This window comes from Acartia tonsa, chromosome 1 (genome assembly GCF_053477335.1).
Source record: "Acartia tonsa isolate MP-2025a chromosome 1, ASM5347733v1, whole genome shotgun sequence".
Classification (NCBI taxonomy): domain Eukaryota; kingdom Metazoa; phylum Arthropoda; class Copepoda; order Calanoida; family Acartiidae; genus Acartia; species Acartia tonsa.
The window spans coordinates 19,190,406-19,214,782 of record NC_137260.1 but is presented as its reverse complement, the minus strand read 5'-3'; the positions used below and the strand labels follow the sequence as shown (position 1 = coordinate 19,214,782).

The following is a 24,377-nucleotide window of genomic DNA, read 5'->3' as shown; positions in this document are numbered from 1 at the left end:
ATTCGGGATGTACATCAATTGAACGCAATCGTCTTATTCCTTTAGATCCCTAAATTTATTGCCACGTGGGACAGTGTCCTAGTTTTAGCTATTTTGAAACGTCAAATTGTAGTTTTAAGGAAACACTTTAATATATCACTGGATGCAAATGTCAATTCACCAATTTCAAACAATTTAATTGATTAATGATGAAAACTTTTTTATTAAAGTAGCTACCTACTCTTTATGTAAGATAATTCAAAGCAACAGACGTATCTGACAATCCATCAATAACTATCTATTGCTTGTTTAGAATAAACTTTAAAGAGATGCTGCTAAATAATCAAAGGAGGTTCATACGTTTGCATGAAAAATGGTAATTTTGATAATGCACGTAATTCAGGCATTATTTAATTGTTCTATTGATTTCAAACCTTCAATAACCATAATTTAATAAAATAATAATTTCTACAATGACTATATTTTAGACGTGGAAACCCTTTAGCTATATATTTTTGTTAGTTTATCGGTCTCATTCATTTTAAGCACCGCGTTGTAGGATTTTATCCTTCTTGTTTGATCAATATTTCATTGCTAAATAACTTAATTTATATATTTCATAAATGAATTATATTAATGGTGAAATTTAAAATCGATAATGATTTCAAAATAATGTTTAAGTATTTTCTGCGTTTGTGGGGTATATGTTTTTTTATGTCTGTGTCATGCGTAAGACATTAATTTTATGAGTATGGGATGTGCATAAACCCCTAAACAGATGAATCTCGTCTCGTTGGGACTTATTTACAAAGACCTTGCAATAAAAAGTTTTACTGTTTTTGTACATATCTACAGGCAAGCCTTCGAACTTGATTGCAATTTTGTGGGCCTGAAATATCATATATCAGCAAATCTTTAAAAATGTATTTCAACTACATATTTTCTGTTAATAAAACGCAATAGTTCTTTTTTTCAGTAAATGTCTTTTCATTTTAACTCTAGTTCATAATTAAGTCAACAATTAATAAATCAAAGAGTTAAACCGATACAAAATAGAAACTAAATTGCAGTTCAGGGTGTAGGAGAAACATTCTGTATTAAAAATAATAAAAGGATCTGTGTGTGTCTGTACAGAAGGATATCCCTAACCACATCACTGATATGGTTCTCCTTTACAATGTAACTTCTCATCGGTCCTGAGGGGGAGGGTATCACCACCATCACAAGAGAAATCGGACCAAATACAAAAAAAAATAATTCTGAGGTCCGCTAGAGACCACCACTGGCATAAAAAACATTTTATAACTAAAATATTTTAAAATGCCTATAGAGTCATCTGGTGACGTAGCCGCTTGTTTAAGGTATGGCATTTAAAGGATCTCCTCCAATCTTGCTGGGAAAAGCATAACTATTGGAAGTGTACTTTTAAAAGTCGTTAATAGTGTTACTTTTTTCAGCTAGAGTTAAATCAAAAATAATTTAAGAAGATTAGATAAATGAAATCTACTAAAATATTTGAACAACTTTCCATGTTCTTGTCCTGAACAAAGACATTATCATACACTCAAAGCATACTATTACAAAACATAACAGCAGAACTGCATAATTTTTAACAGCGAAGCTTCTCTATAATTAAAGGTTGTCTTAGTTATGTTTGTATTAGCTTTTCTTTTCTCTTCTCCATCAAACTTTTTTGCTGTTATCATATCTACTAGAGGCTTCTAAGGACACTTGAGGGGGTTGGTTGATTTCTACACAACGACCATATCGGTTCAGCTGTTAGCGAGATCCTTAGGTAAACACAAACAGACATACAGAGATCCTGTTACTTTTGTAAGGATGACACTAGTATTATATTATTTTTAATTATGGTCATGCTTGAAATAATCAGCCTTCCTGTACGTCTAATTTATTCATAATTTTAGTTTCGCTTGTATGGAAATTGTGAAACATTTTTTTGAGGAAACAGACATAATTTTTTGTAGTATTTTTTTTGCAAGGCAGAGTGAAAATTTGCATGGAACGTTAAGTTTATTCATTACACAAATACTAAAATCTGCATAAAAGCCAATGGACATCCCCCCTCTTTTTAACCAAGTACAACTTTGTCAATTATATTATACGCGCAGAATCAAAAAGCTTTTCAGTGACTATTTGTGTCAAATTCACTCACATATTGACGGACGGATAGCTTAGTAATTACAATTTTTGTTGTTTGGTGTTATGCAAGGTTTAGAATAATTCTCGGATGGTAGAAGATTCGTATAGATTTAAACCAAGTAAAAAAGTAAAGATAGGAATTTTAGGGACCTGATATTTCACTGCATTGTAGTAAAATAAGGGATTTTTCGCAAATTTATCAGAGTGGAACAAGAGATCATTATATTATAGATAGCTAGATAGATGTTTCAAAAGATAGATAGAAAAGCAATTTGACTAAAATACTCCAGATCAACAGTAAAACCAACTGGAAATTATACAGACACAGAAGCAGTCCAAAAAAAATTCAGGAAAAACGATAAAGAGACAAAAAAAGGCACAAAAAAGATAAACAGCCTGAAAAACAGAATAATAGAAATAGATATATATAAACAGGTAAAATATTTTAATCTTTTTTCCCATTTTTCAGAAATTAAAATTTTTCATGTTTAATACATATTTCTTTTAATTATTCTTAGAAAGCACGCGTTCCAACTAAACCAATTCCCCAACAAGGACGGAAAATATATTTCGTTTATTTAAAGCATAAACTTCATCAGGGTTGGTTGTTTACGCACATTCTTTAAAAATCAATACCTTGTATCTTCATGCATTGTAGAACACGGTTCAAAAAATCTTACTTCTGTATTTTATCTAGTTTTCCTTTGATTTGCTTTATCCCTTGCAAAGGCAAATTTCTCCCTATATGTTACTCTTAACAAAGTTGCTGATATTTTGTATTCATTTATCTTAGTTTTTTTCCATTTATCATACTTTTTTCTATTGTATGCTCTCGTTTGTTGATTTCCCCTCTTCTGGTATAGAGACAAACTTTCAACGATTTCGCATTAATTTATGTATCCAACCCCCTAACACTAACCCTAAAACTACACCTCTTGTTGTCTGTAATACACCCCCCTTGTTTTTAAAGGATTTCAAAAATTTCCTCTGCAAAATCATCTGCACGCCACTGTTTTATTACTTTCTCTCCACATTATAATCTTACCTTTTATTAAACATTTTTGTAGAAAATTCAAGAATCACATGTTCTAAAGTAAAATCTATGAGAATAAATATAAGTGTTTATAGAATTGTCCCTTTCCTTACTGAGCTACGCAATGTGTTCAGTTCATCTAAAGTAAAAAGTTTTGTTTATCAATAGCAATTTATAATTTTTATAGTACTTTCGTCGCATGGGCGTGTTTTATAGTAAAACAAAAATTTAAATGAGAAAAAGGTGTTAAAATACGGTTAATGTGAGTGCGGTAGGGATGCCATAAATTAGATATCCTTGTCATGACATTTCTATTATTTTACTTTTTTGTAGAAACTCTTTTACTTGATTCTTTATGTAAAATGATTTATTTATAACGAAAAGTTTATAAGCTTGGGGACACATTACTATTTGGACAAAAAAAGATATTTTTGCTTTTCCGTAATTTTGGAACGATATGTTTTTCATCAGTGACGTGCACAGTAATATGTCAAGGGTATTTAAAACCAATAGGGGGTCAAATTGGGGAAGTCTTAGTCACTCCTTTCCCATTTAAATTCAAGAAGGGGTTTGACACCCCTCTACTATACGCTACTGTTTCTGAAAAATATTTTTAGCTGATTTATTTTTCTTAATTATGGTATTTTTTTATTGACGCATATTTTTACATTCTTTCATCAATAAAATGAATCAAAACTTCTTTATAACTGTAGTGTGTCAGCCTGTTAGTCTTACATTTCATAAAAATGCATTGCAAGACTAAGTAGGATCTCCGTCTGTGGGTCTGTCTAATAATAATTAGATAACTTCCACTGGTCATCTGCGATTTATAATAAAAATAAATTCAATTTTTTTTTTTAAACTATTAGTTATCGGTTGTTATTTGATATGACCTGTTAAAAATATCTGATAAATAAAATCTTAATTCGTAATTTTATATTTTAGTAAATATTAAATGTTTTTATGTAAAGATATTGAATCAGCATCTTATAGAAAATATAGAAAGCACTTATTAATCTTAATCTTTTTCTTATTTTCCTTTTTCTTTTATAAAAAAAAAACCGAAGATTTGTCAGCAATTATTAATTATAATAAATATTGGGGGATTAATATTAGACCTAAGAAATCTTTATCCTTAAGTAGCGGAGCTTTTTAAAGAATCCCTAATTAAAAAAAAACATCTTAAGCTCAATTTATGTTTCTAAAATTTCTATTAAGACAATTAGGATTATTATTCATCCAAAAATATACCAAGAAGTAACCAAAAATTTTAAGCCAAAAATAAGAGATTATGTTTACAAAACTTTGTGTACCAATATAATTTACAATTATTTCCTTTTCTGTCCCCATTATAACCACTGATATGTACAATTCAAGTGAAACCAACCGACCCAAAATATGAACTATTGCTAGAAAAGCTTTGCTACAAAAAAATGCACTGTCAAAGAAATATATTATAATAAAAAATATGGTTTAGAAACAAAAAAAAATGTAGGGGAAAACATTAGTAAATGTTAATAGAACAACTAAAACAGTTGAAAGGACTTTTATATCTTTTTGAGAGAAAAACCTTCTTTTTAACAGAGACAAGTTTCAATCATAAAAAAATATTTTATTTCAATGATTGAAGAAATCTGGTTTTAGTCTGTTTTCATTTTTTTATTCGCGGAATGCAGTCTAACAATGCGATAAATAACTATTCCCCTTTAACAAAATGTATTTTTTATTGACTGATCAAAATTCCAATTCATATCTGATTTATACTGTATGTTCTTGTAATATTGCTTAATTGTTTTCAGCAATATTTTTATTTTTTTATGGTTAGTTTTTGGTATTGAAATTTAAAAAAAGGTCGAGCAAAGTTTAAAGCATTAATAACATAATACACAAAACTAAAAACTGTAAAGCTATAAAAAGTGTACATAGGATAATGGAATATTAAATATCAACCCTTAATATCTTCTTATATCTTAAAATATTTTTTTACTTTTACAAAGAGAAACCCTGTATTTGATTGGTTTTTAATCAAGTCAATTGTCCCTTTTCCATCTTATTTATAATTCCTCTGGGGCTTATTTCTTCATCATAAAAATGTTAAAAAAAATTAAATATTATTAACAATCGATGGGTTTTTTTATTAACAAAAATCGTACTTATTAGATTTCTCAACTTCCTCTTAGTCGAAGATTCAGCAAATTAATACCATTTGAAAAGATTTGTTTTTTAGTAAAACTTTGGCGTAAAAATTTGGTTTGTACTAAAGGTATTTGTGTAAGATGAGTGACAAAAGAAGGATTCCTGGTTCCTTGTCCCTGTGTAGATTAAAATAACCACAATATTGAATTGGACGAGTATTATGTTAGGAATATTCCAATACAGCAAGAGAAATGTCAGTGAAAGATATGCTAATAATAATGCTAATGCGTTAATAGAAATTGATTCTATTGTTTTTAAATGTAGGTTTCGAGTTACCAATCACTCTAAATCCTTATTTATATATGTTTGTATATCTGCAATAATTTTTATGAGCTTTTTAGATCCATTATCCCTGATGTATCCACAAGGACAAGAATGGGGTTATAGGATAACCAATGATCAGGGAAAAAGTGATATATTAATTGAAGTAAAACTAAACTTTATCATGACGTATAAGATTATGCCTTATATTTTTAATAGACAATCTTTTTATCCAACTTTCAAATATTGTGAAACTTGTTTTAAAAACCCCTGCGGGTAGATACAATAAGTTGAAAAGCTGTTCTCTTATAGCTTATTAAACCTAACTAAAAAAGATTTGTTTGATTTTTAAATTATGTTTTTGAGGGGAGGGTGAGATGATGTTTTGCAAAGCACAATGTTTTAAAATATCCTTTAATTTTCTTTTTATCTGTCCCTTTATCTGTTAAAGGTATGGGTTATGAGTTAACCAACTAACATGCACTAATATTCCAACCATCTGTCAGTTAAGGAGACACCAGACAGGAAAGGATATGTGAACTGAACGTAAAATGGTACTGAATGTTTCAGACTAGAAATGGAATCAGTAGGGCGAAATGACATGATTTAAAAACTTGTTTTTTACAATTTATTCTATTTTTTCTATTGACTTTTTCATGTATCCCTAAGAAAACCATTTTAAAGTTAGAGAGCAATAGTTAGAGACTAATTTAGTGATTATTACTCTTTTGTAAAAAATTACTTTAATTTGAAATCCCTTCTCCAAATTTTGCTTTAACTTTCTGGTTTATTTTTTTCTTGGTCAAGGCATTTGTTCCATCATAAGCTTAAAAAATTTCATAGTTTTATTACAAATATACTGTAAAAAGATTATGAAAGATGAATGACGTAAAATTATTTTAAATTACCACACACATACACATATTAAAATAGAAAAGCTTCACTTTATTTCAATTTAACCATATAAGTAATATCTACCACCCTGCGCCCTATCCCCCTCGCTCGTTCACTCTGATTTAATATACCACAACCCCCCGGGAGGATGGTTTAACCCATTTGCATAATTTCCAACAACTCCCTGTGTGACCCCCCTCTCCCCCTCCTCATCAAGACAGACACACATCATTTAATGGTGTTCCCCTTGAAGTATTGAAAATTAAAATAGCATATAAGCGAATATGTTCTTGGCAAGCTCAGATATTCTGTTCAGTTTAGCCAAAATATCACATAATTTAACTGTTGTCCATACGTTTTAACATTTTAAGGAGCTTTGAAATGTATGTGTAGTAATTATTTTCAGTATCGCTTAATATTCGGTGGATTAGAACCAGTTCTCAGCCACACTGAAAATTTTTGTATAGCATCGTATTATATGCAGTTTTATATGAAAAAAAATTACAATTATAAGATTAAACCTATTTTTTTCCCTGCGCCTTTGGCATCTCTAGGCTAAAATGACTGGTTTAAATCTTTTAATTGTACTTTTTATATCCACGGAAAGCTGTTTATAATACGATGTGAGACGTAACTATTATGATATATGCCCATTTGTAAAAACACCCATTTAAAATCAACATTCATATGTGGTGTAGAACCACCACAACAACGAGGTTCTAAGTGTTCATGTAAAACAATTTACTATTCTATGACATTCTTACTACACTTAGATGTAAATTTTCTGCCTTACATCCTGGTTACAAAAAAGTGAAGTAATTTGAAAAAGGTTCAGTGCGGACAAAGTCTTACATAAGCATTCGTATTAAACAAATTGTTCTCTTACATGATTGTTAAAACATCTTAACATTCATGAATTTAATTCATCATTTTAAAAAAATATTTATCATTTATCTCCTCGTATTATAGACAGTTTTCTGCGGTTAGTAAAGTAGGAAATCAGAATGTTTTTTTGTCTTAAGGTCCTGGCTAACAAAGGTCAATAAAGGTTTGTAAATGGAAGATAAATTATTTTGCTAACCAAATATTGCAAGATTCATAAGTGTTTGATAAACAATTCAACTATACCTATATGCTATAAAATATTTATTCAAAGTGGTTCTATTTACGTATTTAAATTATGAGAAAAAAAAACTCTATATCAATACACATAAGAAGTATTAAAAGTATCAGGGATAATAGATATATTGTTTTAAATATTTTTGATATCCATAAATCGATGTCATGCAATACACATTTGAAGCATTAAAATAATGGATACATTTTTATCTATCCATATTCTTCTCTCTCTCTCCTTCACCTCAGTGTTTTTAAAAGCTTTGCTTTTACGGATTTAATCGTTCTTCTTTTTCTATTATTGACCTACACATGAAGCTCTGAATTTTTCTAGGCAATGAATCAATGAATGATTGAACATATATTCAATTTATTTATGCAGTAACATTTACTCAGGGAAGGGAATAAGAATAAGGAATGTTTATAGAAGCTTTCTTTTCTTCAACAATAAGAAATATAATACCAATTTCACCAAAACAGGATTAAATCCAATAACTGCGTCCTAGTACCTAGTCCTGCATAATTCTTAAAGAACCTAACCTTTGTAAAAATTGTTACAATTAAAAGTTCAGTTCACCAATAAAATGACCACATGACATAATGTTTTCAAAGCTAATTGACCTGTCATATATATCAACTTTATGTTCAACATTAAGAACTGCTAATTGTGAAGCTCCTTACAGTGCCTAATAAAAGATGACGCCATGCAATACAAATGAAAAATGATAGACCCAAATACATTGTAATTGGCCAATGGTAATGCATACTGGCAAATCATTGGTCAATTGTATTCTATAACGTCAATTTTTATTAGGCCCTATAAGCTGCTTCGTTAATTTTAAGTGCTGTTATGGTAGGCGCCTGACGATGTTCATTACAATGTAAAATTAGCAGTTCTACGAAAAACAATTTTTTCTTCATTTATAACAATTACAGCATGTTTGAGAAAAAAATAAACTAAGAAGGCAACATAACGTCATATATATTATTTTAATTCGTTTATTTTATAATCTTTTTTTTGTTAAAATTTATCTGTGTTCTATGAAGTTACGTTTAAGGATAGATAGTTATTGATGTAATACAGATACAGATTTATCATATTTATGTATATCTATCTTACAGAAGCTAAATAAAGATTTTATAAAAGGAGAAAGGCAAAAATTTAAGAGTAATAGGTAGAACATATTTACATAAATGCTATTTCTAAAATCTTACTTTTAGCATTACTTGAAAAACTAACCCTTCCAACCCCTTAAAAAAACTCAATGTGCATTTACTAGAGTAGCTTTGCTACAATAAAGCTTTTATTATTATGTAGCTTGTAAAGAAAATCTTCTATGCCTTACAATAAAGTATGAGTTTACACGACAGGATAATAAGACATGGGTCGAATTCTTTAAAACATAAAGCATTTTTAAAAACAACTTTAAGCAAATGAATTAAACAAATCAGCTATTAAAGAACTTAATTCCTCAAAAACTACATCTAAATTATTTTAACAAATAAATTTTTGTAAAAACTTCTTAAGAATCAAACTGAAAAAATCTGTTAAATGAGATGTTTTTAAGTATCGAACTGTAAACCTAAAAAGTTTGCACGCACAACAAATGATGTTTAATAAATTGGTACTCTTCATTTCTCTATGTGCATTGCTTTATGTATGTTTTCTACCTATTCTTCTTCAAATATACTTAGATGTTTGTCTGTCTGTGTGGAAGGAGTTTTAAAATTCAGGAAAGCTCCGTATGTAAGGAAAAATTTACCAAAAGTAAAATCTAAGTTGTTTTTTTTAAATTCTTTTAAGAATAACTTATATGAAATCTCAGTTTTATCACAGCTTTTTTGTTTGATGTTTATCTTAATTATTTTATAATCCATTAATAAGCAGGAGAAAATATTATTTTTTGAAAATGTTGGTTGGTCGAACGAACTAACATATCATAATTTTATGAAGCTGCGCTACTAAATATGAATTTCATAAAAATGATCATGTTCAAAAGATACAGAGATAAAATTACCATGAAAACAAGATTCTTTCTAGAACATTACTTGAAAATTATACCTTTACAAAAACATAAAACACGTTAAAAAATGATTTACGATGTTCCTAAAATATCTTAATTAGCTAGGCGATTATAAAACAAGATTTTACAACGGCTGAAAATGGTGCACTTTGAGGAGTGAAGCAGCTCTACAAGCGTTATAAATGTTGCTACAAAATTTTGATGCGAGTTTATTTGAATGGTTACTAAAGTAAGCAGCCTATAGTGCACAATAAAAAAATGACGCTATACAATACAAATTACCAATAATTGGCCAGTATACATTTTATCATTGGTAAATTACAATATATACTGGTGACGTATGAGGGGATGTACAGACAGACTGGAATACGAGTATAGAGTAGCTTCGATACAATTAAATATCAATAATATAACAAAGGTATTTCTAAAAAATACAACATTTATTAAGCAATTAAAACTGGTTAGAATAGGCAGATTAATGGGATTATTATTAAAGGATATATTTAATATGATATCAATTAAAGGCTTGGACGTCTCGTTTTCTGTGAAGGACAGAAAACCACGTGTATAATATAGATACCGCCAGCCTAGACTTATAGGCTTGTATCTAACCGAATGCAGACGGGAGAGAAGTATTTACTCTGTGGCCTGCAACAATCAACTAGCCCTCAACACAGCAGGATGGAGTATAGTGGCGGTTACAAGTGGAGGTCTGACTCAGCCAGAGAAGTATAGGAATGTGGACAGGGATGGAGATACATAAACTTGGATGGTGAATACCACACTCGCCCCCTTCTGAGGGAATATGAAATATTCCCTCACAGTTGACCTGCACGCCTGCTTCTGCGGGTTGCTGTTGTACTCGCAGGTTCTTCGATTGCGGCCATAGCCCTCTTTACGATATCAACAGGATTGGGTTCTGAGGAAGTAGGATCTTCTGGAGCTGCTGGAGGCTCTGGAGCAACAGCATTCTGGAGGGCCAACACGCCCTCACAGGGAGCCGTGGCCACTGGATCTTTAGAGGCAGCGCCAGCCTGCGGATTAACAGGCAGATCAATTCCAGATGGAAAGAGCTCACTGATTTGAGCAACGAGCTCTGTGTCACTGTTTTCCTCTGCAGGATCCAGGACCTCGGGATTGCCTTCTCTATCGGTGGGCCTGTACTCATCAGAGCACTCAGAACCACCATAGTGGGAAACCAGCTCAACTCCATCATCATCTGGCCGGGATACGTCCTCAGCGGGAAGGGATGCCTCTATGGTCGCCACATTCTGCCCAGGTACATTCATAATATTACAACGAGTATTAATATATTTAATTACCCTGTCAGAGTTTTGGTCCAACAATCGACTAGTGGCCTCAATAACCGTGGTCATTCGTGATTTTAACTCAACGGTCGAGTCCTCAGAGACAGTGCGAATTTTTTCGCGCAAAGTTTTGCGGTTCCGCAGTAATTCTGCGGAAATTTCAATAAGGCGCTTGCCATGTTGTATATATGCTTTCTCAACGAATGAAGCATTGCTAGCAATTTTAGATTCCAGGCTTCTCTGGAAGGGGAGAAGAGCTTCCTCCATTGCTTCTTTTACAGTGGAGGATAGGACTTTTTTCCATTCCTCAGCAGTCACCCAAAAAGCCTTAGGCTCAGTTTTGCTTTCTGCTAATGTCTCTTTCTTTTTAGGGGGTAATGGAGGCGGTTGAGTTTCCACCTTAGCCTTCTTGGCTGCTGGGCCGCCGCTGCCTGTTGGTGTTGGCGGACGTTTTTCTACCGCTTTTGGGGCTGATTTTACGGCGACTACCTCCAGTTCAGGTGAGGCACTACGTTTTGGTGGCGATTCCACCCGATTTTTTTGCGGTTCCCCCCCCCTATTTTGTTCCATTAGAGGCCTGGCCCTAGGCCTGGCTTTATCGGGATATTCGTTGGCCTCTAAATTTTTAGCCTGCCGCAATTTTTCTTGCAATTCAAGGAGTTCCTTTGGAACATCTTTTCTCGCGGTGCGGTAAACGTGGATCGATCTTGAGACGCATTGAAGTTCACTGAGGTTTTCAGGGTTGCGTGGCGGTTTTACTCGCGGCTGATACCTGTTCTCGTCAGGTTCATAGTAGGCTTCCTCAGGGCCGCCCTGGGGATAGCCATGATTGCTGTCATAATAATAGTCCTCTTCATTGTAGAAGGGTGCCTCTTCATATTCTCGACGGTATGAAGAGTGACCGGCCCCATGGGAGTGGTGGAAACCCCTTGAAAAATTCCGCCTGGGATATCCTAAAATAAAAATAATAAACTTAAAATTAAGGGTCATTAATTCCTTATACCGAATAAGGAAATATTTTTACAAAGACGACCTTTAGGGACGACAATCTTATAGGTATATATGTCTGTTTACAGGTCGTCCGTTTTTTGGAGATTAGTTTTCCCCATTATTTGTAAAATCCCGCAATTCGTGTGTTTCACTCGTACCTCCTTCTTTGTACGCGTGAATTTTGGTGCAGGCTAATATATAAATGATAAAAGCGACGCATAATAACGACCCTATTCCTGTAAGGATGGCTGCTACTACAAGCACTATATGATACCAAGTACTAGATAGAAAATCAACCACCTTATGATACGTTTGAATAAACCAGGAGTCAGTTATTTTTACTTCGAAATTATTGGAGTCTGCGGCAAGTTGGCTGAGGTATAATTCCTCGGCACTTTCTGAGAAATTAGTTTTTTCTAGGCTTTGCCAAGAATGATAAAGAAATAGGCTAATCGGTTTATCCATAAGATATTGGTTTACATTTAATATTTGCATACCCTGCCCTTGATTCCCAAGGAATTTTCCTTGGTACAAATGTAAGAAAATTGGATTTTCGGAGCATTTAGTCGGAGTTAAATGGGTGGTGTTAACCAATCTGCGTGAAAATGGTGATATTCCCATAGTCTTATTATTGATTGAAACCGAGAAATGATCCACAAAACAGGGTAAATTTTCTCCCAAAGAAACATTGATTTTAAGACTATCGCACTGTATTACTAAATCCAGTTCACCGAGCGCCCTAACTAGTTTTTTACGATGAGTCTGAATACTACTTTTAGACAGAAAATGGTTCTGTAAACAGCGAGTTTCGGGGACAATTAATTTACTATATTGTTGGTAGGAATAGAAAATCTCTAGTGGTAACATGTCATCCTTTTCCTTAGCGTTTAAAAGTGGGAAATATGGTTTTACAGAGTTTGTGAACCATACCATTAAGTTATCAATATTAGTTTTGTAATAAGATAATTCGGGAATTAGATTTTCAAAATGTTTTTTATCTTTAAGTTCTAGCGCTAGCGTAATTTGGGGATCGATCACTAGATATTTTTGGGCACCCTGTTCTCCTTCAAATGTAAACAATGAAATATTAAAGATGTCTACCGTTCGCCAAGGAGAAGTGAATTTTTGTGCGTTATCAGATTTATCATCTGAGATAATTCTATCGTAGCCTATTCTAAGATTGTGATCTAAACAATTGTTTCCCACCCAGTGACTGCCCAGGTAACAGCCCGCTTTTGTTTGTAATAATTCAACAGGCTCAGCCTGGACCCCTATTTGTTTTTCCTCAAATGTCCCAGGGATAAAAATGCCGTTAATGGTTACGCCGTTTCCCTCGCAGGCGGGGTCGATGCCGTTAAGGAGGTCGTTGGGGTAAGTAAGCGTCCCGTTTACCAGGAAACGCGTGTATGACATCTGGTGTTCATACACTGAGACTGATTTTCCTTCAAAGTTAAATATTTTAGTTTTGGACATGGTGTAACAGTCTTCATAAGTTACGAGGCTCGGTATCTCCACGAGTGCTGGAGCAGCGAGGTGGATGTGGCTATATCTGCCACAATACCAGTAATGAGTACTGGTTCGGAGGTGGCAACGAATTCCAGGTATAATTTTTCTTTCAACCTTTTGCAGTAGGTGAAATTGTTTTTGTTCAATATTGGTAATATTAAGAAACGCAGCGCATTCAGAGATTTTCAAACGCGGATTTTCGTTTGCTACACATTGAGTCGCATCTATTTGTATTATTTCGGACGCATTTGATTTTGCCAAAATAATAAAAAGCCCCAAGAATCCCAAAATAAATTTACCTCGAGCTCCTGGTGCCTTTGCCAAATGATGCTGCATTTTATTTTTATGCTTCTTGTTTTTCTCTGAAATATGTTAATTAGTCAGTTTTAACATATATTTTTTATTTATTTTCGTTATTATACATACGTAGATTAAGCTATATACATTTGCCACCTTGGTTTTATATAATTATACATTTTATATACATTTTATTTCTTCCTTTTAATTGGGTTATGCAGTCCGATTTGGACATGTATGCGGTTATCCCCCCCTTGTGACCTAGTTTTTCTTTCTTCTTCTAATATATACTTGGGTACTATGCTTTGTTTGTTAACATTAATAACCTTTTCAGGGCTGGATTGTTTGGGTCTTTGTGCGAAGAAAGAAGCCTCGGACGGGACGGTTTCTTCCAAGAAACTATTTTCGACGTGGATGTTAGGACCGGATGACCAATCTGCGCCAGGGGGTTCTTGGTCTTTGGGCTGTGGCTCAAATGGTGAGTTTTTTTCCATTATATCCCCTCCCCCATCACAATCCACCTCCCCCTGGGGTAAGTCCTGACTAGTTTCAGGGTTTTCTTCTATAAAATCGTCACCATCGTTATCTAGGTAGGTAAAATCGTCATTTTCCATACCTTTATTATCGTTTATTTCGGTTTGCCCGGTATTATCTATGGTCAAGGTTATTTCCTCAGACGGGACAATTTCCTCAATTGGAAAGACGTTAAAGGAAAGTGTTTCCCCCAATAATTCTACTTTAGAATCTATTTTTCGTATTTTATCTCTACTAACAACTTGGTTAGTTTTTATTGGATTTGATCCAAAGGGACTGAGTTCAAAAAGGGCCTCTGAGAATTTTTTTGTTACAATAAAAGGACCCCCATAGAAAGATTGCAATTTTTTACTGACCCCTATCTTGACTAGGTTAAAAAAAGCAAAGCATACGTCGTTAACGAAAAGGGGAGATGAAGCCTTTCTAGATTTATTTTGAAACTCTAAATAGATTTTAGATTTTTTGGAAACCTGTGCAATAATTTCTTCCAAATTTTTTAGGTAGTTTAAGTAAGACCTGCAATCAATGTCTTGCCTTTTCTGCAGGATTGGAGAAAAGAAATCGAGATTGAGAGTTGGTTGTCTGCCGAACATAAGGTAATATGGCGTATACCCCAATCTTCTAGACGTACTAGAGTTAATTACAAAAGTGGTCAAAGCTAATTTTCTTGCCCAGTCTTTACTTTCGAATCGGTCATCAGATCTTAGACCTGCATAAATGCTTTGATTATGCCTTTCACATGGGTTACTATTAGGGTTTCTTGGGGGAATAAGTTTAGTTTCGATACCTAGTTCATCCATAACTTTTTTGAAAACTTCCCCAGTAAAATTTGTTCCCCTGTCACTCCTCAATGACCGAAATAAGCCGTAGGTGGGTACCACCTGTTCAAGGATGACCTTCACCGTGCTTTCCACGGTGGCGTCCTTGATGGGGTGGGCGATTATGTACCTAGAGAATAGGTCAACTAGGATAAATATGTAGCGGACATGTTGTCCTTGGAAATAGTTAGGGGTTAAAGGACCGATAAGGTCTACTGATACCTGGCCAAAAATCTCGTGACTAATGGCTGAATGGGTGATGGGTTGTTTATGTTTAGGTACCTGTCCTATTTTTCTTAGGCAGGTGATACAATTTTTGATGCGTGATTCAACAAACTTATTAATTCCTATAAGGAAGAATCTTTCATTTATCTTGCGTATTGTTTCGTTAACCCCCTTGTGACCTATAATATTATTATGTGCTAATTCAAAAACTTTATTATATAATCCAATGGGTACGACGGGTCTTTCAATGAATGTTCCATTGCTAAGAGGTTGTCTAAATATTAGAAGTCCTTCCATAACGTATAAATGTTCTATTAATTTAAAAAGGACCTCTTTCCGGCCGGTTAGTTCAGCTTTTTCAAAACTCGACAACTTCTTTTTTTCGAATATCCACCTACGAATGTCAGATAATACTTGATCTTTTTGTGTTTCAGATTGCCAAACATTGTGCACACCGACTTCCGAAGCCGCATGTAACTCAAAAATCTGGTCTTGGTAGGGGCAATCCTGTTCGTAAGGATCCAAGGTAAATGAGCTAGTACATTTTTCACAATCGGTTTCCTTATGTTCTTTGCATAAAAATTGCCCTCTAGATAGATTGTCGGCATTGCAATGGTCCCTACCCTTCCTATGAATTACTGTAAAGTCAAAACTTTGGATGAAGAAAATCCATCTCAGAGTTACACCATTTATTGTTCCTTTTTGCCATTTTTTGTAATGAACTAAGGAAATCGAATCTGTACGTACAATAAAGTTTCTAAATCTTAAATAATGAAGAAAGGTTACATTTTTTGGAACATATTCCAATAATTCTTTCTTCCCCCCCCCTGGTTTTGGCTGAGAATTCCAGCAAAATAACTTGTAGAAAAATCTACATCTACTATAAAGGGGTTAGGATTATCCCACTGGGGATAGCCTTTACTTATAGAATTTGAGAACATATTTATGAAATTTTCCCAATCTTTTGATAGGGAATCGGTCCATTCGATAACTTTATCGTTTCTGTGTTCATCTAGGGTACAAGAATTTTTTGCATAGGATGGGAAATAGGCCCTATAATAATTGGAGAAGCCCAGGAAACGCTGGAGTTCCTTGCCTGTCCTGGGCCTGCTCCAATTTTTAATTTGTTCTAAATATTCGGGGTTCATTTTAAGTCCTTGGGAACTGACTATATGACCTAAATATGTACATTCGGATGTGAAAAATTTACATTTGGCTAGATTTAACTTAAGTTTTGCTATTTTTAGGACTCCGAAGAGTTTTCTGAGATGCTTCAGATGTTCCTCAACATTTTTTGAGAATATAATAAGATCATCAAGGTAAGAAATTATAAATTCGTATAAGCCAGGGATAAGGGAGTTTTGTTCCGTATGAACATTATTTGTAGGAATCAAGGGTATATTTTTACTTTCTTCGACTATGTTAATTGTCGAATTTTCTATTGGGATTTGCTCGCCAGTGGGGAGCTCGAAGGACAACTTATCTAGTAACAAATTAATTCGATTAACTTTGAGAAATTCATATCCTAGATTTATAATTTTAGACGTCGTTTCAGGGATGTAAAACGTTTCTTCGAATATTTTATCTGACCCATCAAAGCTGAATTTTAAACTTACGTGTCCTATGATATTTACTGGTTTTAAATCTACAGACAGAGCGCTAAGATTGGCAGGGGTGAATGTGATTTTATTATCATCTAAGATTTCTTTAGAAATAAGGGACCTAAAGTTGTTTCCTGTATCCACTAAAGCGTGTTGCAGGAATTCCCCCCCCACGGGATTAAGAACTTTTAGTTTTGCACAGATAGGCATTATAAAATAAATTATATTTTTAGTCGAAGCCTAAGATGCATATTTTCCAAGATCCCCACCTCAGCGGTTAGACGATGGTAATCCTCACACAGAGATTTCCTGTGTTCCAGGTATAGTTGTCTGTCGAATCTTTTTAAATAATGAAATGTTTTAACAATATGGTTAATTGTTAAAATAATTTTATATAACTTTCTGGGTTTCATTAAGTTTTTATTAAGCGCTTTTCAGCTCCAGAAATTTCTTAATAAGCATGAGAATGTTGATAGTTCTAAAGAGACTACTAAACTTTAATACGGGTCCTTATTTATATACTTGGATATATGATAAAAACCTATCGGAATAAAATTGAACTAAAAAGTTTTTCGAAAGATTGAAAGGCTACAAAGTAGCTTAAAAATAAGTGTTCAGCTTGCAACTAACAAGACATTAAAAACAGACTGACTTATTTTTTGACTTATATCTGTATTTATACAAAATATAGTTTTACTAGTTAGTATTTGATTCACAATATCAAATTATATAAAGTTAGCGCTGAATTACAGCTCAAAAAATATTAGATATGACTAATATAATAAAGAGGGTCAATGATGACTGATTTATTATTCCGATATTGTTAGTATTTATACTTAGTTTTTCCACCTATGGGGTAGAACAAGTTTATATATTTACTAAAGTATAATTAATGCTGAAGTCAGCTTCAAAAATAAGAATTGGTTTGTAGTAACTGCTTTGATAGTAACTGGCCTTGATTAATAATATGCATTCACTTTTATATAGACCTTTTATTCCGCTGGTAATCCTAGCGGAAGCTAATAGAACTAAATTTATTTTATTCTGCTAGTAATCCTAGCGGAAAATAATTTTAATCAAAATGTTTTAAGATTTTATTGATCACGTTTTAAGTGATTAAAGTTTTTAATTTTTAACTGCTGCTTGATTGCAGCTCAAAAATCAGAGAGGAAATGATAACAACAAAGAACAACTGAATTAGATTTGGAAATTTGCTCGTATTTATACAGATTTTCCAGTAGACCCCCCCCCCCCTTCTTATTATTTACTTATATGGACCGCGGTAGCATTCTAGGCGACATCTTTCGGATACATAATAAATTAAATATAGTTCTATTATTGTCACTGTACAAAATGCAATAATATTTATCCATATGAATAAGTTATTATACATAATTGCTGAAATATTTCAGCTACAAAAATCAGAGGCTAAGAGTGTGCAACTCTCAGATAAAATTGATACTGAGGATTTAACTCAAAAATCATTGTTTATATACAGATAATTTGCTTAAGGTCCCCTAGCGGTTAAAAATTGAACTAGAATGTTTTAGATTCTTATATATACACTCAAAATATACGATATTTACATTTTAGATAGATCATGCGATATTAAAAAAATAAATACTACTAAATAGAAAATAGGTATTCACTTGTTGGCTTCTTTATAAAGACTATTAAATTTTAAAAAATGGAAATATTAAGTGCATGTGAAATGCTCCTCAGGTTACCTCCCTATTTCCCCCAATTTCCTGTATCAGCTACATTTGGATAGGGAAAGGAGGGGAAGGAGTTTATTTTGTGTTGCTTAGTCAGACTTAATAATAACAATTTGTTTTATTTTTTCGCGCCAAAGCATTGCTTGGCAAGGGATATTTGATATTAAGGAATTTGCAAGTTTAGCTTGACATGGGATATTTTGTTTATCTTTCATATCAAAATATGAAATTCATTCAGCAAATTTTTATTTTCTGGGATAGGGACAATTAATATCGCATATAACCACTTATTTTTTACATCTAATGGACGTGATTTTTAACAATCGCTTGTACATATTTATCTATTTCAGATTCCTCGCTGGCTTCCTGATCCATTTGGTTGATAGTTTTACGTGCATACTGCTCAGGTATTTTATTACTATTACCCGGAGCTTTTCTAGGTGGTGTGAATTTACTCCGTGTTTTACCAAAGCGGGACTCAGGATGTGGGGGCTCCCCTGCTTTCTTTTTGTTGCAATTCTGCACTACATGGCCAGGGATATTACAATGCCAGCATTTAATATTTTTACTCCTCCCATTAAAGGCTCCTATAACGCCCTCGATTTGATCCCAAGCAATAGGATCATCCTCATGATCTACCCATGAGGGAACCTCGTCAGGTTCTTCGGTTAAGTTTTCCTTATACATTGCCGTGTTAGTGGGGGTATTATCTTCGATAATGCTGATTATGGGTTGTTTTTTCGTTTCCGCAGAATTTTTAGGTAGGAACATTTCCATGGCTTGGGAATAGCAAGCCGAAAGGTTTTCCTTGCTAATATGGCCAGACCCATCCCAATTAACGTATCTTTGTCCGAGGTTAATAAGTTTATTTAAGTAAGCGTTATAATCGTCCAAAAATTGCATACTCTCGACGTAATTGGCCATGTCCATGGCAAGGTTGGTATACAGCAGATTTTTGCTAACGTTAAGATAGAATTCTTTCCACTTCTTTTTAGGTATGAGGCCAGGATTCATGAGTTTGAACACCCTAAGTTTGTTTTCAAAATAGGTGTCAAGGGGTTGATTAGTCTCCTGTTTTAGGTTGTAGAAGTACTGCGAGGCTACTTCTGGATCCGAGAAAGGAGTGACCAGCCTCCTAATCATCAGGTAATAACTTAAGGCAGATAAGGCCTGATTTCTTTCAGGCGTAATTAGGTCTCCTAATCGTTCCCCTCTAGAGTCATAAATTCGCTGGTATAAAATATCCTTAAAAAGGATTGGGTCACAGATTCTGTATGTCTTTGCAACCCTCCACAAATTAGAAAAGAAATTATCAAAGTCGGCCCTGCCGTCCCACCTAGGGGCATCCCTCGCAAAATCGGAATCCCATTTTTGTCCTTTAATAAAGCATTCTTTAATAAAATCATCGTCGGCGGCGCTAGTTGTTGCCGTCGCGGATGTGCCTGTGTTTGGTGTGTTTCTTGTAGAGGGTCTTGTTGCTACATTGGGTGCAGACCGTGTAGGTCTACGGAGGGGCTCTAACGACTTAATCCTATCAGGGATAAAGGGAAACCTTTCTAATAAGGTTTTTTCATATTCCGTTAGAGAAGTTTCTCTTACATTCATCCAATTGTCATTATCCGCCGGACCTATAAAGCCTACAATTGAATAGGCCATACAACCTGGGGCTGTAATTCTATCCTTGGCGACCCATTCGATCACGTTTATCTTTTGCTGGACCGATAGCCGGTCATAAAAAGTGGCATTAATTGAATCATCACCTATGGTGTTAAAATGAGTCGTGTTAAGACTTTCGTTTAACGTTTTTTCCGCAAACAATGGGCCAAGATTTCCGTCCGCTGGGAGTTTTGATACTCTACGTTTTAGATCTAAGATGTCGGTGTCGGCTAATAATCTGCGATGTGATTCCGTGTCCTTAAACCCTGCCCATTTTGTTTCTATTTCGAGCTTCATAATCTCGGATTCTTGTTTTATTATATCTCTATAATGTGACGAGTATTCGTTTAACTTAACATTTAACGCTTCCGTTATGAGTTCTTTGATTTTTTCAGGGGAAAGCGGGTCAGACTGCTGCTGCGAGGTACCAGGGACGGCCGGAGCCGGCGGAGGCGGCGGATTTTTGGTTTTATCATTATCCCCTTTCTTGGCATTATCGGTCATGGTGCTGGAGTGTAGTGTTCGTTAACACTGCTTTGTCTACCACGAACTTTTTTAAGAACTTGGAAATATCCCTTTTCTCCTGTTTTAGGGAGAAAATATGGAAATGTGTGAAATTAAATACTAGTGTGAAAATAAAAGGCGGGTTCCTTTTTATCTTTATTTGGCAGTTTGCCACGAAATAATTATTAGAAATATTCTGTAACAAATTGTTACTATAAACTGCTTCCGTGAATAAACTTAGTTATCAGGAAAATATTAATTTCACTTTGCAATCGAAGCTACTTTACAATTTAATTTTGTCTGTACGTTAATAATTATCTATACCTTCCCCCCTCAAAAATTGAGTGGTAGACAAGACTGCGCCAAAATGACGTATGAGGGGATGTACAGACAGACTGGAATACGAGTATAGAGTAGCTTCGATACAATTAAATATCAATAATATAACAAAGGTATTTCTAAAAAATACAACATTTATTAAGCAATTAAAACTGGTTAGAATAGGCAGATTAATGGGATTATTATTAAAGGATATATTTAATATGATATCAATTAAAGGCTTGGACGTCTCGTTTTCTGTGAAGGACAGAAAACCACGTGTATAATATAGATACCGCCAGCCTAGACTTATAGGCTTGTATCTAACCGAATGCAGACGGGAGAGAAGTATTTACTCTGTGGCCTGCAACAATCAACTAGCCCTCAACACAGCAGGATGGAGTATAGTGGCGGTTACAAGTGGAGGTCTGACTCAGCCAGAGAAGTATAGGAATGTGGACAGGGATGGAGATACATAAACTTGGATGGTGAATACCACACTGGCTATTGGTCATTTGTATTGTATGACGTCATTTTTTATTAGGCACTACAAGCTGCTTCTTACTGGATTGTATTCCAGAGTTAATGAGTAATAATGAGTTAGGAAGATGGTATAGGCCATGAATACTTATTTATCATAATTTCACATTTTTACCTTAGTTTATATCAATTGTAGAAAAACTTTACTTCTAAAAATCATAAAAGACTCTTATAAAAGTTGGGCCATTAATGCTAAAATACTAAGTTCTAATCTTGGAAAGTAATGTGCATTCTAAAATATCTGAACGCGTTAAAACAAAGTTAATACAAACTCTAAACAACATATAAAGATACTTTAAGGCAGTCAACATTGTTCTTATCTTATTAGAAGCGAAGCTACACTATAATTTGAAATATACGTCTGTCTGACCGTCTGTCTTAGTTTAGGGGGAACGTGATTATTATATTTAGATGATTTTTTAGACAGACTTAGTCTTACCCCAGAGCTGCATTTCAAAAATGGATACAGGATATACGTGGATATAAGGACAATAGAAAAGTTGTCGTCAATTTACCTTGCTATTCAAAACCTCTTTTATTGTCCAGTTTGTTCATCCAGTTAGACGGGAGGGGACGGGGTAAAGGGGAAGGATGGGAGGTATCCTTATTTTAGCCAGCTGTGCGCATCACATAATCATATTAAATGAAAATTTAGTGCAACATCCAAGTAATAATATATCGATTTGTTCAAATCAATTTTAACAAGGAAAATTATCCATATTAGTGATACAACTGTAATATTTTTCTCCCCTACTATATTGTAGTAAATATAGTTTGTCTAACACCCCCAAGGTATGTAATAGAAGGGTGAGGGATGGACATAATAGACTTATTTTTAGAGTGGTCAAAACTATTTCTAGTGAATAAATACCAAATAAATGACTTATAGGGAAAGGATTTTACTGTCAAGAACTACCGAAATTCTGGGATAAAAAATATCTTTTTATTTGTTAAAACTAGAATCACATTTTATTTTTTTTTAGAAATTGATAATTTCAAAAAAAGAGTTGATTAATCTAGATATTTATTGTCTAATGGTTTTAGTGGACAATGACTGTAAAAGATAAATACAGCAAAGCTATAGAAACTAGAAACAAGTTGCATTAATATACCCTAAAAGTAATGTGCAGCAGAGTTGTGGCTGCCGCAGACTTTTTCAGCTGCCATATTTTTGAAAATCTGCAGTTGGTACTCCCATAAAATAATCATTTCAATATAATTAATCTTTTACTAAAGTTGTTTATGAAATCAGGAACAACTTTGGTAATCGAAGACCTTATTTACAATAATTACAACATCCATAAATACAAAGCTTGACAAATCAAACGGACAAACAAACAGAAATTGATAAATTTTCAATGCATTTATTAGTTTTAAATGAAACGTGTAAATCTATTTTAAAATTACTTGAATCCATACTTCATGATAAGGACATACTTACATTTTAAGACTTAATTAAACAGTATCGTCGCAAATTATTCAGTGATTTATCGTCCTAGGAGTCATTATTACAAAAATAATGGACATACTAAATTTATGGCACTGATTATATACTTGCTACGATTTCTTACTGTAACAAAAATTATGATACCAAGTTTGAAATCAATAGGACGTTACGGACGTACTGTCGGACGGACAGGCTAACCTACTATAATTAATTTAAACTCTTTCCTTTAAAAACTTTTAACCCCGTTTGATGAATAAAGGGGAATCATTTTTACACCAACAAAAATAAAGGAAACTTTTTAAATTTGACACATTTAACATCATGCAATTTTATATCATAATTATTATTTTTTTAAGCAAACAAAGAAAACAAGTAAGAAAACGTTCATTTTTATTAAAGCGTTTATAAAAAAAATAAGTAAAAAATCTGGCATGTAATAATAGTAGGAAATTGTAGTATAATAGTGGCTACGTCACTTAAGAATCTTGGGACAATTAATTTTTTTAAAGATATAAAAGAATAACCGGAGGGGGGGTCATTGAAAGGGTGGAGATTCAAAAACCTTACCTGGACCTATAGGAAGCTTTACTGTAAGGAAGAACTATATCATTTCAGCGGTTAATGAGATCATTCTCGACAGACACACAGGCTACTACTTTTTATAATAGGATGTTGGGTAAATGAAGAAAAGTTACATGAAAACCACCGACTACTACCAATCTAATAAGTTATAGAGTTTGCTAAAGTTCAAATTTGCGTATTTACATTTTGGCAAATTTGATTTAAGTTTTTAAATTTTGCAGTGGTAATTAAATGAAGTAAAGGGACACCTTGTTTTTGAGATTTGTTTAAAGGTCTTTTAGAGTATTGGTGATTTCATATTATGTTGTTGTTTTAAGTTATACCCTCAAATAACCTCTTTTGACTGACTTTAATTTAAATGAATCTGGACTGAGATTGCGTGTGCAAAGGGCCCCTAAGACCAACTTTTCCCAAATTACTTTTATTCTGCATTCAATAGACACTAGATTTGTCGGCCTGTGAGCAATATTTCTTTACAGTTTAAGATAATGATAAACATAATTCTTAAACAATTATAAATATAAGATTGTCCTTTAGAATTTGATTACTTGATGTAGTACCTGACTGCTTTTTAGTAAATGATGTCGCTTCTTTAACAGCACACTATTTTAATTATGCAATAAATATCTACATATTTACACACAATTCTAAATGATGGAATATCCTCTAGAATT

The 24,377-nt window shown here is 33.4% G+C and overlaps 2 long non-coding RNA genes across 2 annotated transcripts; both read left to right on the top strand.

Moving 5' to 3' along the window:
- The first annotated feature begins 14,199 nt into the window (after nt 1-14,199).
- LOC145314433 (uncharacterized) lies at nt 14,200-15,844 on the top strand. The gene is made up of 3 exons (XR_013877769.1): nt 14,200-14,241; nt 14,798-14,893; nt 15,775-15,844. It is a non-coding gene; the product is annotated as an uncharacterized LOC145314433 (long non-coding RNA).
- A 942-nt stretch (nt 15,845-16,786) lies between these two features.
- On the top strand, nt 16,787-20,882 carry LOC145314426 (uncharacterized). The gene is made up of 3 exons (XR_013877768.1): nt 16,787-17,261; nt 19,007-19,063; nt 19,737-20,882. It is a non-coding gene; the product is annotated as an uncharacterized LOC145314426 (long non-coding RNA).
- Nucleotides 20,883-24,377: the final 3,495 nt, after the last annotated feature.